This window comes from Anabrus simplex, chromosome X (assembly GCF_040414725.1).
Source record: "Anabrus simplex isolate iqAnaSimp1 chromosome X, ASM4041472v1, whole genome shotgun sequence".
Classification (NCBI taxonomy): Eukaryota; Metazoa; Arthropoda; class Insecta; order Orthoptera; family Tettigoniidae; genus Anabrus; species Anabrus simplex.
In genome coordinates this window covers 141,104,714-141,125,531 of record NC_090279.1, presented here as the reverse complement: position 1 = coordinate 141,125,531, position 20,818 = coordinate 141,104,714, and the positions used below count along the sequence as shown (strand labels likewise).

At 37.9% G+C, this 20,818-nt stretch overlaps 1 long non-coding RNA gene across 1 annotated transcript in view; it reads left to right on the top strand.

The window, feature by feature from the left end:
- Window positions 1-14,529, top strand: part of LOC136886316 (uncharacterized) — a 59,629-nt gene extending 45,100 nt beyond the window's left edge. Inside the window, exon 3 of the long non-coding RNA XR_011019039.1 lies at window positions 14,007-14,529. This is a non-coding gene — a long non-coding RNA (uncharacterized lncRNA). The remainder of the gene's footprint in view (window positions 1-14,006) is intronic.
- The last annotated feature ends 6,289 nt before the right edge of the window (window positions 14,530-20,818 follow it).

The window sequence follows — 20,818 nt, the reverse complement described above, 5'->3', positions numbered from 1 at the left end:
CTTCATAAATTCGGTACCACACTGTACGGTTACAGTTGTTGTAGTTTCTGATAACCATGACTGAGTGCTTCAAAACAAGACCAAGTTTGCTGCTGTACGTTTATCCTGGGCTGAGAAAGAGTTGCTTTAGAAAAATAATAAGAACGTTTTTCGAGGTGCTTGAAAAATGTTTTATCTTGAGTATTACACTACAAATACATCTGGTTATAACACATTAAAATTTCATTACCATCAGACAAGTAGTTTTCCTTGTATATACTCCTAAGTGAGCGCTTCATAGAGAAGAAGCCAAAAACCCGCGCAATATTTACGACAACCACAAATAAAAAATATTTAATGAACGTTGAAAACAATGTGTCTTATATACGCTAATGTAGAATTAAACAAGGAAAATATTGGTATAATTCGCATTGCAATAGGCCAATTAGTTCGTATGCAATTAAAGCCTAAATTCGAGTGTCCATAATAAAAAATCCGACAGTAGGTATCTCTTCAAGTACGTAGGTATTCATAATGAGAATAGATCTTCATTGAGTTAATGACATAAACAGGATTAAAAATAAAATTTACAGAACCCTTAATATGATTATGAGGTTATTTAAGGGTTGTAAAGGAGAGGGCATATAAGTCTCCAGCAAGGCCGAAATTAGAGTATGAGACTGTCACCAGTATTACTTGATTAGAGAACAGGAAAGAAACCACAGAAACAGCTCCATTTCTTGTAGGTGATTTCTGGCAGAAAAGTTGTGTTAGGGACATTTTGCGAAGTTCCGACTGGGAAGACTTGGAGAAAGGAGACGAGCTATTCGATTAAACAGTATATTCTGAGGTGTCATTGGAGATATGGCTTGGAATGACATTAGTTGATGAATAAATTTAAGTAATTTTCTTTAAATGTAGGAAACGTCAAAACATGAAGATAAGTTCGAATTCAAAGGGACACATTTTATCAAATGTTCACTTTTTCTATTGGTTTTAGGTCGCACCGACACAGATAGGTCTCATAACGACGATAGGGGAGGAATGGGCTAGGAGTGGGAAGGAACCGGTCGTAGCCTTAATTAAGGCACAGCCCCAGCATTTGCCTGGTGTGAAAATGGAAAACCACGGAAAACCACTTATAGGAATGTAATTCAGTGGTTGAAATAATTTACCAAGGGAGTTCCTTATACAATTCCACAGTCTTTTTCTACATAAACAACTGACAGCCCTAAATGCTGTTGTTTCAGTGAGTGAGTGAGTGATATTTCTCTGGTTACGATTTAAGCATTGTCTGCTTGTTGGGAAAGTGGTAGGAATAATGTGGGATTATTTGATATTACATTGAAGTGTTTGGGAAAGAAAGTATATGGGAACATTGAAATGAACAAAGAGTTGACATGTCAGGTCATGTATAGAAAGATGGGAACAAGGGAATGTGAATATAATAGGTTAAGAAAATAGGTAGTAATTGTGGAATTAGGGATCAACAGGAAGAGAAAGAGAAGCAAGGAATGGTATTGGTAAAGATTTGGAGATAATATTGATTATTTTTATTATTATTGTACCAGAGGTACACCCACCCCGTTTATTTAAATTAAGCGCCTTTGCTAAGGCCCTTTCTAAAGTAAAGTTTGAACCGCCTATTAAAAGATGTTTGAACATACCTGAACAAATGTCGCTACTGTACACTTACGTTGACCCCTCTGGTGTGAAGGTGTTAAAATTCTAGATAAATTTTGTACGTATGGGTTTCCTAAACTAGAATGTTCGTTTTTGTTTTTTCATGTTCAAAAGATTACAACACTTTTATCTCTTCCTGCCAACTATGATGTTGGCCAATGAAAAATTATGTACATTTATTTTTCTACCACTCAACATTTTCTGGTATTTATTTGATTATTAAATAAGAATTGGTGGTGTGTCGGGCTTTAGCCCAGAGTTTTCTGGAGCTTTCCCCTCTACTATAAAAGCTGGCACTATTTGGACCAAGTTGTCTTTGTGATCGTTCCAGTCTAGAGCATGTTTATAAAGGAGACCGGGGGCGCCTCGTCAACCTTCGAGAGTTCCACCAGCTCAAGGTAATGGCAGGTCCTGATTATAATCTGATAGTCTTCGAGAGCTGGATCGAGGGAGAGGTTTCAAATCTTTAATAATGTAACTTCATTTTCTAAAAATGTAATTTTCACACTCTGAATATAAGTTTCAACCAAGTCGAAAGAACTTAATCGAAATCAGGGAATAGAGAGTGATGTACTCTCTTGTGTTCCCTCTCAACTTAATTGTGAGGTGACTACGATTTTGTAACCTTTTCTGTCTTGTAAATTCTGTAACATAAACTTTTTCTGCATCTGGTCATCTCCGTAGTGTAGGCTTATCTTCTGCAACGTCGGGCTATGAGCCCAAATAGCATTTCTTACATGTTATGTGATATTCTAGGAGTGCCAGAGTTTGCCTCCTTATCATTTTGTTTTTGGGCCAGTAATTTAACCTTTTGCTTTAACCATAGGCCTTGTAGAATGGGTACTTGTTACCCCTGTTTAGCTCTATTCATTGCAATTCAAAGGTATCAGACTGTCGAGCAGTTAAGACAGTGAATACTGTATAATTTTGTAAATGTGATTTGTGCCTTTGATAGATCTCAAAAGTGTGAATTTTGTAAGAGGATTTTGAAGTGTAAATTCATAGAGCAAGGACGCTCTTCCTAGTAATTGTAAAGGTATTGATGTAAAGGTTGAATGGTGCCTTTGTAAGTCTGGAATGGTATAATGTGTGGAGAGTAGACTCCTAGGTATTTTGTTCTTACTCATGGTGTAAAAGCATTAGGGAGATCCGTCTCCTTGACCATTGATTGAAAGGGAGCAGCTGTGCTTGGATAAAGTCCGTAAATTGGGAGCTTCAAGCTTATGTTGTAAATAGTTGTTTTTTTAATTTTGTCGCGCAAGATTACGAGCTACTCACGTTTCTAGTGTATTGTTATTTGCTCAGCAAAGTGTAAATATTAAAGATTTGAAAAGAAAAAGGGAAGGTCAAAGAAAGGAATAAAGCTGCCAACTCTAAGAGTTTTAATTACCGGACGAGTTGGCTGTGCGGTTAGAAGCGCGCAGCTGTGAGCTTGCATCCGGGAGATAGTAGGTTCGAACCCCACATCGGCAGCCCTGAAGATGGTTTTCTGTGTTTTCCCATTTTCACACCAGGCAGATGCTGGGGCTATACCATAATTAAGGCCACGGCCGCTTCCTTCCCATTCTTAGGCCTTTCTTATCCCATCATCGCCAAACGACCTGTCTTTGTCTGTGCGACGTAAAACATATAGAAAAAGAAAAAAGGTTTTAAATCAGTCTTTCGATTTTCGTATATCCACCCATTCACGTCCGAACCTCTTTTCACCTCTGCAAACCGCGGTATCCCCTTAACAGGTGGTTACAGAGCATGGTTCAATGGGTCTTGATAAAGTCCCTTTTGACGGCTACTCATAGAAATCAACACCGAACTCAAAAAATTTATTTTTTTGCTGGAATTTTTCAAATTTAGTTAGATTCTCTATCACTATATCTGGTCCTCGCGAAGTCCTTGTACCTGGGTACTTCTAATTAGGAAGGTCCAGTCTCGTTGCACGGTTGCGGTAGATATTACCAAACTTAATGAATGTTCAGAGTTGCCCATTTGTATTACAGTATTTGGGGAGAAGGACAATGATGAGGCACTGTCCACGACCACTGATAATACCACCTAACTACCGTCAGTTGTAAGTTTCCTTGAAGTATGTGACCCTTCTACTAATCAACTTAAGAGTGTTCAGGCTGGACTGTTCCATTTTTGCAATAGGGCTAGGGAACTATTGTCTCTCAACCTAAAGGATAATCACGCTAAGGAAGCTAGTAACTTGGTCGAACACCTGTGTGACATGTCTAATAGGGTTAGTCAGTTGTTTGTCCGGGGCCTCTTGTGCTAAAAGCGGCCATATTCCACCTGTAAACTTGACTCTACTTCCGAGTACAGAGGTTGGACGAGAATTTGGCCGGTTTTTTTTTTTTTCAAGATATAAAATTTTATACCCGGGTATTCGCTCACCATTTTCCCGAAGATCAAATTGTGCAAACCATTGTCGAAGGGATTTCTCCAGCTTATAGGTCGTACTTATGTTTTGCTTCTCGACCTCAAACCTTCCCCGAACTTGAGGTAATGTCAGTGTCAGCCGAGAGAGTGAGGTACGCTCACACCTTACGAGTCGTCAGGGAGTTCCCTCAGTCATCTAACAGTTCTCGGCCATCCCCTCACCGTACCTTTCTCTCACGCAAGTGTTATGCGTGCGGATCGACTGAACACCTTAGGAATAAGTGTTCCTTGGAAAGATCTAGTGGAACTAGCAACGGAGTAGATCCATCCCAAGGTTGTTTTAATTGCGGGTCGTTTTCTCATGTAGCGAAAAATGGCATTTCACTTAACAGCACACTTTCCTGTTCAACTTCTGGTGCTACTTCCACTAACTCTAGCGATCGGATGTGACTAGTGTCATCGGCTGAGTCACAATGTTCAGCTTGCCGAGGTTCAGCCCCCTTTACATTAGGCAACGAATCCCTCAAGGAAGAAATCTCCTCTAATTTATAATTTGAAGGCCCTAGAGAATTCCTTAGAATTGCTTCTGAGACCCCAGGTTGCATGCCATTTCTAGAAATGAACCTGTCACTACACTATTAGATTCAGGAAGCGTTAGCTCCATTATTTCTGAGAAGTTGTACTATAAACTGAAAGCCTTTTGTAAAATTCCAGTTTATTGCTTTTCTTCTATTAAATGCGTTCCAGCAAATTCTTCACTATTATAAATATTAGGCTTTTTTGCTTAAAGTTCATATCTCAAAATTTACATGTAAAATGAAGTGTTTTGTGGCTAAACAGTCATCTTGCCCTGTAATATTGGGGGCCGATTTCATGGTGGCAGAGTAAGAGTGGTGTCATGATCGGCTCCTGAACATTGCGTAATATCGTGTGTAACATAAAGATACGTATCCTGTGCAACCAGTGTAAATGTGAAATACTGTAAGCGTGAACGTATAAACGTAACTAGAACTAGTTAAGAACGGCAGTTTCATTTATTATTAAAAATTTCTTTGTGGAGCCAACGAAACACAAGAACATGGCAACCTGTGCTGTGTGTGACAAGGAGCTGGGCAAGAAGAAGAAAGTACAGTGTGGACTATGTGAAAAATGGGCTCACGGTAAATGTAGTGAAATGAACAATGGCAAGTGTTGTGGGGCAAGTACGAGTCAAAAGCAGTGCTATTCTATTGAGGACGTGGTAAAGTTGCTACTAGAGCTGCAAAGTGAAATAAGGGAACTCAAATCTGAGCAAATGAAGAGAGAGTGTGAGCTAGGGAAGTCTATAGATCTCTGCCATGAAAAGACAGACAGCAACACTAAGTCTATTGCTGAGCAAGACGACCTTATTAGGAAAATTAGTGAACAGGTGGAAGCAATCCGGGTCGAGAATTCTAATCTCAGAGCTCAGTTGAAAAGTCTCGGTACTCGATTAACAGAGTCTGAACAATATTCTCGCAGGAACACACTTGAAATATTTGGTGTTCCAGAGAAAGCCAACGAAGACGTGCTGGAAACTCTAAAGGGCACAGGGAGAGCTCTGGACCTTCAAATAGAAGAACATATGATTGATGCCTGTCACCGGTTACCTAGACTACCCGGCCAGTCTCACAGTGGGATCATCGTGAAGTTTGTTCGACGTTCCGACAAGGAGAACTTCATGCAGAGAAGGCGAGTTAAATACAACTTATCAACACGACACCTAGGACTTCCGGACGACAACATCATTTATGTGAACGAAAGCCTGGCGCCGGAGAAGAGGAAGCTGTTAGCCCTCGCTCGCAGATTCAAGACGGAGCACAACTACAGGTATCTATGGGTAAGAAATGGAATCATACGACTAAGAAAGAGTGAAGCTTCAAAGATATGTGTAATTAATGAAACTGAAGACTTGAATAAGTTGAATTAGAAATGCCAGCTATGAATTCAGTTATGTTTCATGTTCCTTGTATTGTCTGTAGTGTTAGGAAAGTGAGTGTACTCCGAGTCAGGTATGTTCAGAGAGCAGCGGGCCTAATCTTCTTTACTTTCACTTTGCAAGGACTTCTATTCAAAGTTAGCGGCATTCCTCCCTGCATTACTTGAAGAATTCTCTTTAAGTAAGTCATTAAACGTGTATTACCAAAACTGTAGAGGTCTAAGGACCAAGCTTGATTTATTTTATACAAACTTATTAGGTGAGAACTTCGATCTGTTGGCTTTGACGGAGAGCTGGCTAAATTCTTCTATTAGCAATTATGAGCTCTTTGATCAGAGATATAATGTATTTCGATGCAATCGTAATAAAATATCTACAGGTAAAGAACTTGGCGGAGGTGTTGTACTGGCTGTCAGCAACAAATATAAGGCCTAACAGGTTGACATAGATGTTTCGGCTGAGCATGTATGTGTTAAACTTCTGAGGGAAAATATTGATAGTATCTTTATTTGTGTGGTATACTTTCCGCCTAGTACTAAACTGGCTGCATATAATGAATTTTACGAAGGTATTGAAGCCAGTCCTATTGTAAATAGTAAACAGTTAGTAATATTAGGAGACTTTAATTTACCACAAATTATTGAAGAAAACGATATAACGTGTACATCCGTAAGCATGAATAATTTCTTACAATTCATGGGATTAAGAAATGTTAACGGCGTTGTTAATAACAATGGCAGAATGCTTGACCTAGTATTGTCGAATATCACTCACATTACTGTCGACCAAAACTTTCATCCTCTCGTACCAGAGGACAAACATCATCCGGCCTTAAACATTACTTTTTGTTACCAAAAGAAGGTAAAAAATGTAATAATGCGGGAAATAAAATTGTATACAATTATAACAAGGCAGATTTTGAATTGTTATACAGAGGACTTTCACACATAGATTGGAGCTTTCTGGAAAATTACACTGATGTTAACCAGGCACTAGATATATTTTATTCTATATTTTATTCTGTTTTAAATGTCTGTGTTCCGGCAACCGTCAGGAAAAAGAAACGATACCCTTGTTGGTTTACGCAAGAGATAATTAGAAATATTAGGCGGAAAGCATACCATCACAGGAAAATGCGCGAAGGGCAGAAAAATCAGACTTCCCATTTCTTGAAATTCAAAGAATTGAGAAGAAGTATTAAGAAAGATATAAGCATCGCGTATAAAGCCTATATCGGGCAGGTAGAGCACGAAATAGGCGTAGATACTAAGAACTTTTGGGCATACGTTAAAAGTAAGCAAAGGAACCCCTATGTCAGTGTAATGAAATACAATGGAAAAGAACTAATAAGCGACAAATCTGTTGCTGACAGTTTTGCAGGCTATTTCTCATCTGTATACTCAGAGAAACGGGCGCGGTATGATTTACCGAAATATGAGAATACGGAAATAGATCCATTGATGAATGTACTAGATGTTAATGAAATTAGTACTACCGAAATTCAAAACGCAATACGCAAGATGAAACCTGAAAAAGCCGCAGGCCCAGATCTAATCCCTCCGTATGTAATTAAAGGCTGTGGAGATATTTTATTACACCCTCTCTCAATTATTTTTAACATTTCGCTAAAAACTGGAACTTTTCCTACAAAGTGGAAGACAACGCGAGTTAGTCCGCTTCACAAATCCGGGGATAGGTCAGTAATTAATAACTACAGACCCGTTGCAATTTCTTCCGCATTAGCAAAAGTCTACGAACAAACCCTATATCGGCATCTGTTCGAACATGTAGAAATTATCATCAGTGACACCCAACATGGCTTCAGACCGGGGAAATCGACAACGACAAATTTGTTGGAGTTCACTCATGAAGTGGCGGCAGCCATGGATACAGGACGCCAAGTGGATGTAGTTTTCACAGATTTTAGAAAAGCATTCGATAAAGTTGATCACGATGTACTTTTAAATAAATTAGCTTATTATGGACTCTCTCACAGCTTAATAAAATTATTTGCATCATATCTCTCTGATAGACAACAATTTGTGTCTTATAAGGGATTTGAATCTGAGTATTACAATACTCGATCTGGTGTCCCACAGGGCTCAAATCTTGGACCATTACTCTTTTTACTACTTATTAATGATCTTCCTAAATGCGTACAGTATTCAAACATATTACTATTCGCAGACGATGTAAAAATTTTCAAAACCATTCGTTTACAGGTGGACTGTAAATTTCTTCAGAAAGACCTCAATAGCATATCACATTGGAGCGTTATTAACAAGTTAGATTTTAACATTATCAAGTGTCATGTAATGGTATTTTCCAGGAATAAAAATAAAATTAGTCACTCGTATAATATTTTGAATACTAATCTGTCATCAGTGAATTTTATCAAGGATCTTGGCGTGCATTTTGACGCTAAATTGACGTTCTCTCTGCACATAAACGAAGTAGTTGCAGATGCTTACAGAATATTAGGATTTATTAAGAGATGCACACGTGACTTCACAAATCCCGAGGCAATAAAGCTATTATACAACTCCTTTGTAAGAAGTCGGCTGGAATAAGCACCAACCATTTGGAATCCCATCTTTAAACTATATGAAAACAAAGTTGAAATGGTGCAAAACAAATTTCTTAGATACCTTACGTACAAAATAACTAATGATTATCCTAAATTTGATTCGTATGATGACTTAATGAAACAACTTGGCTATAAGTCCTTAGCAAAAAGACGAGTAATTGCAGTTCTTCTATTTGTCTACAAATTATTTAACAATCTTATTGATAGTTCTAACTTGCTCTCTCTGTTCAACTTGTCTGTCCCTAATCCATCTACACGCCCGAAATATGTTACTTTCTACAGCTCTAGATCAAGAACACAACAACATAGTAATTCACCAGTGTTAAACTCAATGAAAATATTTAATAAATATAGCAATGAGTATAGAATAGATATATTTGCAACTACATACACATCCATAGTAAAACAATGTAAACAAATAACTTAATTGTTTTCTGTTCTAAGTTAAAAATCCCACTTTGCTGATTCCATTTGTTAACCTCATAACTTTAGTTAATATTCTAGTTTCTAGTTATACCATCTAGCTCATCATCATTATTATCTTCGATAACATCACTACCATCATGTATAATTACAGTACTAATGCAGCTTTAAAGCAGTTCGTAAATCATTTTTATTGTAATATTTTAAATACCTTGTTATAATATGTGCATATGTAACTGAATATTTGTAATACTATGTTACTGAAGAAAAGTGTATTTTTTTATTTCATTTATGACTTTATTTTACAAGGACTTTCATAAGAGGTATTATAATTTTAATTTAATATTTGTTTTTATCTAATGTAATAATATATGTATATGTGTTTCACATCATTAGGTTTGTACCTGTCTGAAGCACAATAAATAAATAAATAAATAAATAAATAAATGTCTCATTCTGGTCTTGTGCTCGACCTTCAGAGCTAGATGTGCACATTCATATTTGATAACAACGTTAATCTTCCTGTTTTGAAATGTAATTCTGTGTCATTTTCATCTATTTCGCCTATCCAGAGTGAGATGTCGTTAGATCTTAGGCATCTACCTGAGAACCAAGCTGAAAGAATTCCAAGGTTGTGTCAGGCTTTCCTTGATGTATTTTCAGAATCCCTTGGTATCACTGACCTGATTGAGTATAGATTGAGGTTAAGGATTCCATTCCTGCAAAGTTTCCTCCATATAGGCTATCTCCACATAAATTGAAGGCTCATAAAGAGATAATTTATCAAATGCTAAAGGATGTAATTATTCGACCTTCAAAGTCGGCGCATTCATCGCCCATTTTTCCTGAACCGAAACCCAAAGTTGGTTTCAGGACTGTTATCTGTTGCAGAGCTCTAAACCGTAAGGTTGTATTACACTCAGTGCCCCTTCCTGATCTTCATTCTTGTTTTCCGTTGTTTCGTAAGGCTAAGTTCTTTACCTTCTTAGATCTTAACCAAGCATATAATGAGATTCCGCTGGCGGAAAAATCCAAACATCTGACGGCTTTCGCCACTGATTGGAATTTGTATGAATACAACCGCTTGACTTCCCCACGGGCGCGGCTGTCCTTACTAGACTGCTGGATAAGGTCTTCTCCGACATCAAGTTCGAATAACTTTATCATTACCTTGACGATGTCGTGGTGTTTTCTGACACCTTTGAAGAACACTTAGATCATCATACCGAAGTTCTAAATCGCCTTCGTAACGCTGGGTTGACAGTAAATTTATCCAAGGTGGCTTTTGCTAAGCCTTCTTTGTCATTCTTAGGGCTCTCGACCATTCCAGAACGCAGGCTATGCGTGTCTTCAAGCCGCCTAAGGACGTCGAAGGTATCGCTAGGTTCATAGGCAAGGTGAATTTCTTCAGGAAATTTATTCCTAACTTCGCTAATAGGCCAGCGCCCCTAAACCTACTTCATAGGAAAGAAAGATGACAGGATCGAATAGGGACCGTTGCAGCAAGCTGCTTTTGAAGATCTTATGTTAGTGCTTTGTAACGCCCTAGTATTAGCCATCTAGTGGGGGCCTAGAGTAAAACGGAACGTCGAAATTGACGAGCAGACAGCCAGATGGCGTCAAATTGAAATGTCTGCACACGGTAGCTGAGGCCATATTATTATTATTATTATTATTATTATTATTATTATTATTATTATTATTATTATTAGCCATGCCCGATTTATCTAAGAAATTTGTAGTTTAACCGATGCCTGTGCACCTCTCTCAAATAAAACCTGTATAAATCTCTAGGTTCGCAGTATAGGCCACTATGTTGTGGCAGTAAGAAACTAATATTTCTCTCCTTAACAGCTCAGAATCTTAAAATTGTAAATTGAAAAGTAGAGGCCTTCTGCCGCTCATGCATTACGTTTTATTCTTCCACCTGTGTATAGACCTTCCCTTTAAAAGTAATTGCTTTTCCTCCATTGCTCGGCTGCCATTGCCTTTCCCCCGCATCCAGACCTAGCTTGCATCCCTTACACTCATCCTCAATGCCGCCCTTCTCATCTGAACTGGAGCTTAAAAATAAACAAACTCTTGCACTCCATAAAAACAATCTCCGTCGCCAAGTAAACTACTATTTCAGTGCCCTATCTGCCGTCTGGGGCCGAGTTACAACATCAGGGGAGTGATGCTGGCGTGGGATAAAGGCCTACCCCGCTCTGGCCCAGTCTCCTTCATGCCCGCGTACTTGAGCACGAACCTTACCGGCAAGGACTGAGGTGCAGTAACTCTACCGCCTACATCATCTTGGAACAGTGGCTCAATATCTGATCTGGTGTGACCATCACCATGGCTACCCTTCTCAAGTTAGCGGGTGAGATGTATCTGAGGGTACTTGGGGAGTCCTGACGAACCCCACCCGGGTATTGGTACTGGCGGTCGCTCTTGCCGTTAATCTTGATCTGTGCATCCAGGACTTCTACGGCTTCAGGAACACTTCAAGACTTGTTTTTGACATTATTACTTACAAATGAACTTTCATCAAAAAATTTCCGACTACCAACTCCAACTTAATTTTTTTCTAAAAAGCAAAATTTTCTGAACTGTGTCACCTTAGGATGGAATTTTGTGGGGGAGAGGTTTGTATTGGAGGTACACCCATCCCGTTTATTTAAATTAAACGCTTTCGATAAGGCACTCTTTAAAGTAAAGTTTGAAACGACTATAACAAGATGTTTGAATATTTCTCAGAAGATGTCTGTACTATAAACTTATGCTGTGCCCTCTGGTGTGAAGATGAACTATTAAAATCCTAGATAAATTTTGTATGTAAGGGTTTCCTAAAGTGGAATGTTCGTTTTTCCTTTTTCATGTTCAAATGTTTTCAACACTTCTATTCCTTCCCGCCAACTTAGGATGTTGGCCAATGAATAATTTTGTACATTTGTTCTACCAATCAAACATTTCTGGTATTTCTTTGATTATCCAATAATAATTGGGGTGTGTCGCGCCTTGGCCCAGAGTTTTCTGGAACTTTCCCCTCTACTATAACATCTGGCACTTTTTGAAAGATGTTGCGCCTCGTCTATCTTCGAGAGGTCCACCAGCTCAAGTAAATGACAGATCCTGATTGAAATCTGATAGTCTTCCTAAGCTGGCTCGAGGGGAAGGTTTCAGATAATTTTTAGTGTAACTTCACTTTCTAAAACTGTAAATTTTAAACTCTGAATGTAAGTTTTGACTAAGCCGAAAGAACTTTAGCCGAAATCAGGGAATAGAGAGTGATGTACCCTCTTTATATTCCCTCTCAACTTGACTCTGAGGTGACCATGATTTTGTAACCTATTCTGTCTTGTAAATTCTGTAACGTAAAACTTTTTCTCCATCTAGTCACGTCCGTAGTGTAGGTTTAGCCTCTGTAACGTCGGGCCATGAGGCCAAATAGGATTTTATGCATGTAATGTAATATTCTAGGAGTGCCAGAATTCGCCTTCTTACCATTTTGGTTTTTCGGCCAGTATTTTGACCTTTTATTTTCAGCATAAGTCTTGTAGAATGGCTACATGTTACCCCTGTTTAACTGCATTTATTTCATGTTAAAAGTATCGGACTGTTGAGCAGTTAAGGAAGTGAATATAGGTTGTGCTTTTGATAGACCTCGAAAGTGTGAATCTTCGTAAATGGATTTCTAAGTGTGAATTCATAGAGCAAGCACGCTCTTCCTAGTAATTATAAAGGTATTGATGTAAAGGTTGAATGGTGCCTTTGTAAGGCTGGAATGGTATACTGTGTGGAGAGTAGTCTTCTAGATAATTTTATGGAGCAAATATCCTCCTGGTAATGGTGTAAAAGCAGTTGGAAGATCCGTCTCTTTGATTATTGATTGAAATGGAGCAGCTGTCCTCGAGTAAAATCTGTAATTTGGGAGCTTCAAGCTCATGTTGTAAATAGTTGTATTTTTCTAAATTTGTCACCCAAGATTACGAGCTAGCCTCGTTTCTAGTCTCTTGTTATTTGTTCAGCAAGGTGTAAATATTTAAGATTAGAAAACGAGAAAGAAAGGTCAAGAAGAGAAATAAAACTGCCAACTTCAAGAGTTTTAAATCAATTTTTCAACTTTCGTATATCCACCCGTTCATGCCCGCACCTTCTGTCACGTCTGTGAAGCACATTATCCCTATAACAATTATTATTATTATTATTATTATTATTATTATTATTATTATTATTATTATTATTATTATTATTATTTGTTTTCCTTAAATTATACATGTACACATACCCGAAAGTGCCTCCATCCCCACATGTATATGTATATATACACTGCTCAATATTCACAAATATGTAGGCAATTTTATATTTACATATTTACAAATGTTACTCCTTTTCTATGCTACCTTGTCTACTGCTATTCTACAGTCTGTTTCTCTTCATGTTCTTGTCTCTCTTATCAGTTGTCCGAAAAGCAGTGGCAAAAGGGACTCGTGTTAAGACATAGAAAGTCGTTATGCAAGTTAAGTTCCGAAAAGAGTAAAAAAATAAAATAAATATAATGTCAATTTTAATCTAATAACATTCGTATAGTATTGTTCGAAGTAATTCCACATATTGCGTATGAGTTGATTATGTTTGTAAATACAGAAGATATTATGAGTAGAATTTTGTAAATAATATAAATTTACTAAGGATGAGCTGTGTGTTTAATAGAAAAATTAGTGTAAATTGTATAATACTGTATTTTAGGAAATTGTCTCTTCTCTGTTCATTTAAAATGTAGTGATTGATAATAATGTATTTTTGTGTACCATTTGCCACCAAGGTAGACACATCTTTTGCATTTAAAGTAATTTTGATTTGATTGTTATTTCCATTCTTATGTTTTTAAAATGGGAGGTAAATTAATTATACTGTTTTTGCCACTGTGACATTTATTTTCTCAGCTGTTTCTTGTTAGGCCTCTATATTTGTATTCCCTAACTTCTTTATTCTACTTTTCTTACTCCTTACTTACAGCCTTCCGGAGATATTAAGGAGGAGATATTCATAGAAGAAGACACTGATAATCAGCTGTTGCCATATCTCAAAGAAGAAACAATGTACGTACGCTACAAATCCTATACAATATGGAATATGTTGTACCTATTTAGAGTTGTGTTCGGTAGTGGTTGGATTATCTCCAAAACTAACCATTTTCACCAGTTTAATCCTTTCTTTACAAGGTTACATTTACACACTAATATCTTAAAATTCTATAGGTTAAAGTTATCTAAAATAGTAAGGAACTTAAAGATCATATATAATGTTTCGTCATGTAGTTTTATTGAATATATATGTACAAAAATAATCTATGGTAAACCTAGATATTTACGATACCTTTAAGCAACCATGAAAAATGTGTTCTTTTTTTCACTGTCACTGTATCATTTGTGCATCATATTCTTACCATCTGAAATTCCATCTGCAGCTATTACCTCCAGATATTCGCAGTAATTTTGTACATTCGTACGAACAGTGACACACGGAAAAAGCCATGTTTGTACATTATAAACTAAGTCTACAAATTCACAATTGTTAAGTTTTATGGACATTGTCAACAATATACTAATTTCAAACTAACTTAATCAGGTTAATTAATCAATATAATGATGGCTGTGTTCAGTAGTGCAAAAACTCAATAAATATCATTTTTAATGATTTATTATATTAGATTCATTTTTAATGATCTTTTCTGTTCTCTTATGTGTTAAGTTAGATTCCTCCATTTGTGGACGCCAAAGCAGATAATGTATTGTAGAACTGAAACCCTCAGATCATTAATGCTACATCTTAGATATCATAGTTTTCAAATAAAACTTCCACATTGTTGTAAGTATAAAGAAAATTGTGGTATTGAATTTATATTTGTTCTAGTTTTGTTGTTACACTTGCTGATTGTCACCAATTCCCACTTTTCGTTTTAGTGTTCATTGTCAGTCAAGTGCTTGTAGTGTGTTAATTGGAAACACATTTACACAATTTGTATAAACGAATAAAATGGAAGGCTACAAGTGAAGTTTTAATTTGTGCAGGTTGCCTTAAAATTCAGAATACTTAAAGGAAGTGAATTTATTATCTCATAAAAGTAGGTAAATAATTATGTAATGATATAATATTATTTCAAAATTATAATTTTTATCACTGACCTTACGAAGAAAGACAAGTGTATATCCTGTTTTCAAATATTTAACGCAGTAGTGTTTTTTGAACACTAGGTGTGCCATTGGACTACTTGCCATCACACCTTTGTTGGTTAGTGTGTGAAACGATCTTTGATAATTCCTGGGAAATGATTGCATAATCTCGGATTGGTGCTCTTAACCAAGCCCTTGTATCGACAGGTCCTGCAATGGCTAGGCATAGCCTAAGGTTTGACTTCAAGCAAGGTTAGTGATGGAAACCATGAATTATGAAAGGTTTATTTGATTTTGTCAGTGGTTAGAGTCTTCTCGTCTGTTATGTGACGCATTGACTTGTTCTTACTGTTCATTCACAACTGTTGTTGTTTGAGTCATCAGTCCATAGACTGGTTTGATGCAGCTTTCCACGCCACCCTATCCTGTGCTAACCTTTTCATTTCTACGTAACTATTGCATCCTACATCTGCTCTAATCTGTTTGTCATATTCATACCTTGGTCTACCCCTACCGTTCTTGCCACCTACACTTCCTTCAAAAACCAACTGAACAAGGCCTGGGTGTCTTAAGATGTGTCCTATCATTCTATCCTTCTTCTCGTCAAATTTGGCCAAATCGATCTCCTCTCACCAATTCGATTCAGTATCTCTTCATTCGTGATTCGATCTATCCATCTCACCTTCAGCATTCTTCTGTAACACCACATTTCAAAAGCTTCTATTCTCTTTCCTTCTGAGCTAGTTATCGTCCATGTTTCACTTCCATACAATGCCACGCTCCACACAAAAGTCTTCAAAAACATCTTTCTAAATCCGATATCAATGTTTGAAATGACCAAATTTCTTTTCTTAAGAAAGCTCTTCCTTGCTTGTGCTAGTCTGCATTTTATGTCCTCCTTACTTCTGCCATCGTTGGTTATTTTACTACCCAAGTAACAGTATTCATCTACTTCCTTTAAGACTTCGTTTCCTAATCTAATATTTCCTACATCACCTGCCTTCGTTCGACTGCACTCCATTACTTTTGTTTTGGACTTATTTATTTTCATCTTGTACTCCTTACCTAAGACTTCATCCATACCATTCAGCAACTTCTCGAGATCTTCTGCAGTCTCAGATAAAATACGGTAACAATATCATCAGCAAATCTCAAGGTTTTGATTTCCTCTCCTTGGACTGTGATTCCCTTTCCAAACTTCTCTTTGATCTCCTTTACTGCCTGTTCTATGTAAACATTGAAAAGGAGAGGAGACAAACTGGAGCCTTGCCTCACTCCTTTCTGGATTGCTGCTTCTTTTTCAAAGCCCTCGATTCTTATCACTGCAGACTGATTTTTATACAGGTTGTAGATAATTCTTCGTTCTCGGTATCTGATCCCTATCATCTTCAGAATCATAAATAGCCTGGTCCAATCAACATTATCGAATGCCTTTTCTAGATCTACGAATGCCATGTTCGTGGGCTTGTCCTTCTTGATTCGATCCTCTAAGATCAGACGTAAAGTCAGGATTGCTTCACGTGTTCCTACATTTCTTCTGAAGCCAAATTGATCTTCCCCCAACTCAGCTTCAACTTGTTTTTCCATTCTTCTGTAAATAATACGTGTTAAAATTTTGCAGGCATGAGATACTAAACTAATAGTGCGGTAGTTTTCACACCTGTCAGCACCGGCTTTCTTGGTAATAGGTATAACAACATTCTGCCGAAAATCGGATGGGACTTCTCCTGTCTCATACATCTTGCACACTAAATGAAATAACCTTACCATGCTGGTTTCTTCTAAGGCAGTCAGTAATTCAGAGGGAATATCATCAATTCCAGGTGCCTTGTTCCTATTTAGGTCACTCACAGCTCTGTCAAACTCTGACCTCAAAATTGGGTCTCCCATTTCATCAGCATCAACAGATTCTTCATGTTCCAGAACGAAATTATCTACATCGTTACCTTGATACAACTGTTGGATATGCTCCTGCCATCTTTCTGCTTTGTCTTCTTTCCCTAGAAGTGGCTTTCCATCTGAGCTCTTAATATTCATGCACCTAGATTTCCTTTCTCCAAAGGTTTCCTTGATTTTCCTGTATGCAGCATCTACCTTTCCTAGGACCATACAGCCTTCGACATCTTGCACTTCTCCTGCAGCCATTCTTCCTTAGCTACCTTGCACTTTCTATCCACTTCATTCTTTAATCGCCTGTATTCTTTTCTGCCCTCTTCATTTCTAGCATTCTTGTATTTTCGTCGTTCATCAATCAGGTCTAGTATCTCCTGAGTTATCCACTGATTCTTAGTTGATCTTTTCTTCCTTCCTAACATTTCTTCAGCAGCCCTACTGACTTCATTTTTCATGACTCTCCACTCTTCCTCTACTGTGTTTCCTTCGGCCTTTTCATTTAGTCCTTGTGCAACATGTTCCTTGAAACAATCCCTCACACTCTTTTCTTTCAACTTGTCTAGATCCCATCTTTTTGCATTCTTTCCTTTCTTCAATTTCTTCAACTTCAGACGGCATTTCATGACCAACAAGTTGTGGTCAGAGTCCACGTCTGCTCCTGGGAAAGTTTTGCAATCCAACACCTGGTTTCTAAATCTCTGCCTAATCATAATGAAGTCTATTTGATACCTTCCAGTGTCTCCAGGTCTCGTCCACGTATACAGCCGTCGTTTGTGGTGTTTGAACCAAGTATTGGCGAGGACTAAATTATGGTCAGTGCAGAATTCAACCAGCCGACTTCCTCTTTCGTTCCTTTGTACCAATCCGAATTCTCCTACTGTGCTACCTTCTCTTCCTTGGCCTACCACTGCGTTCCAGTCTCCCATCACAATTAGATTCTCGTCACCTTTGACATATTGTATTAAATCTTCTATCTCCTCATATATTCTTTCAATTTCTTCATCATCTGCTGAACTAGTAGGCATATAGACCTGCACTATTGTGGTGGGCATTGGTTTGGTGTCTATCTTGGCGACAATAATTCTTTCACTATGCTGGTCGTAGTAGCTTATCCGCTGCCCTATTTTCTTATTCATTATTAAACCTACTCCTGCATTACCCCTGTTTGATTTCGTGTTGATAATTCGGTAGTCGCCGGACCAAAAATCCTGTTCTTCCTGCCAACGTACTTCACTTATACCAACTACATCTAACTTTAGCCTATCCATCTCCCTTTTCAGATTCTCTAACCTACCACAACAATTCAAACTTCTAACATTCCACGCTCCGACTCGCAGAATGTCAGTATCCATCTTCCTGATGATCGCCCCCTCTCGTGTAGTCCCCACCCGGAGATCCGAATGGGGGACTAGTTTACCTCCGGAGTATTTTACCCGGGAGGAAGCCATCATCAGTCCATCATTCATACAGAGAGAGCTGCATGTCCTCGGGAGGTGGTTACGGCTGTAGTTTCCCGTTGCTTTCAGCCGTGTAGCAGTATCAACACAGCTAAGCCATGTTGAGTATTATTACAAGGCCGTATCAGTCAATCATCTAGACTGCCGCCCTTGCAACTACCGAAAGGCTGCTACCCCCTTTCGATGAACCATTCGTTAGTCTGGTCTCTCAACAGATACCCATCCGATATGGTTGCACCTGCGGCTCGGCTATCTGCATCATTGGGACACGCAAGCCTCCCCACCGCGGCAAGGTCACATGGTTCGCAGAGGCGGGTATACTAGCAAATAAACCAAGGAACTGGGCAGAGAGACAATCAATCCTGTCAAAATTTCAAAATGGTTTCAGAAGAGAGAGAACACCAGATAAGGTTTTTATTTTGAGAACTCTTATTGAAAACTACTGTATGTAAAGAAAAAAGGTGGTAAGCTCTATGTTACATCAGTAGATTTAGAAAAAGCATTCGATACTGTGAACAGGGGGGGCAGTCGTTACTAGATTGAGACAAGTAGGAGTGTCATGTGAAATGATAAGGGCTATAGAAAAGATACATGCTGAAGTAAAGTGTACTGTGAGAGTGAAAGTAGTAGTAGTAGTAGTAGTAGTAGTAGTAGTAGTAGTAGTAGTAGTAGTAGTAGAGATTATCTCTAAAATGGGCCTGAAACAAAGGTGCAAGTTGTCACCGATTTTATGTCTATAGTTCATTAACGCTATACTAGAATTAGAAGTTGAGGAAAGATCTGCACTGCCACGTTTAGAAAATCAGGATATTCCTGGTCTTGTCTTTGCTGATGACATACTCCTGTTCACACTAACGCCAGTTGCAACGCAAAAAGTATTGATGGCATCGAGAAGTAGTGTGAAGAATGGAATATGAAAATTAACGCACAGAAAACTAGAATAATGGTATGCAAAAAAGCGAACAAATTAGCAAGAAAGGAAAAATGGTATCTTGAAGGAGTAAATCTGGAAGTAGTTAACAAGTTAGAATATTTAGGAATTATCATATCAGGAAATGGAAATTGGTCTGAACACATCAAGAGGGCAAAAATGATTGGTGCAGCAGCCCTAGCTAGTACAAGAATATTACTGTATTTACGCGAATAATCCCCGTATATTCTTATTAAAAATTCAAGGCACAAAATTGGAGGGCAGGCTTTATTTGCATCACGGTTGCCAAAACGCTCCTGGTTCACCTAGTTTTCGATGCTAAGTGTACAGTTATGCTTTGTGAAACCGTAGATGGAAGAAAACTGTCCCCATATGTCATATTTAAACAGAGAACAATTCAGACTTAATTCTAAACAGACTTTACATTTTAAAAAAATAGTACCATATTTTACAGAGTAATTTAAATTAAAAATTTCTCGACGTCACAATAGAACGCGCCTTCCGGAACTTGCAGGGGTAGCTTTTCACACTTTCACTCCGGTGTGTTTCACAGTTTAAAATCGAGTGAAATCTTAATTCTTTTGTATTCAGCGTTTTAAGGAAAGCCACAATATCACGTAGCAGGCAGTATGCGGAAAAGCAGAATCCGCAAAAAACTGGTGAGGGTTGGCATTTCTGAATTACAAGATGGCTGTTAATTCGAAATCACATAATTGGAAGTCCGATTTCTGTAATACAAAGACTTCGAATTAACGAGGTTTTACTGTATCGCAAAACTAACATCAGATTTTGCCAGTGTGTCTATTTCAAGTGTTTACATTGCTCGAAAACAACTATCCACCATCGGCCGTGTTACTGTCTACTAAAAAGAGACCACGTGTGAGAAGTGTTTTAGGCCCGTATTCACCAACGTCGATAACTTTTGCTTGTTATCTTAGATTTTCAAAACTCGGGTATGTCATTATTTCGGATAACGCTCACTTCCGTATTCACCACAGAATTTATTATCTCGGTTATCCAAAACTAAGTTTTCGTTTCAATCTCAGTTTGAACTGCATTTCTTCATACTGACGTACAGAAAACAAATGACTACGTGCTGCCGCCACTATCGAATTGTAAAAAAGTTTTTGATTCCATTCGGGGTTTGCAAATAATTTTAATAAATTATGTCCGCTTCTGAGCATAAACGGAGAAAGAAGCCTAATATGACTTTCCAAGAGAGTGAATTGTTACTGAACTTGGTGGCAGAAAGCATTAACAAAGGGAATAAGAAAACCAATTATAGCCTACACATTGTACGTCACCCAAAAAATAAATCAGTATTCCTTCATTCTTCAATAAAAGTCACCCAGTCATGTACCGTACAAGATATTA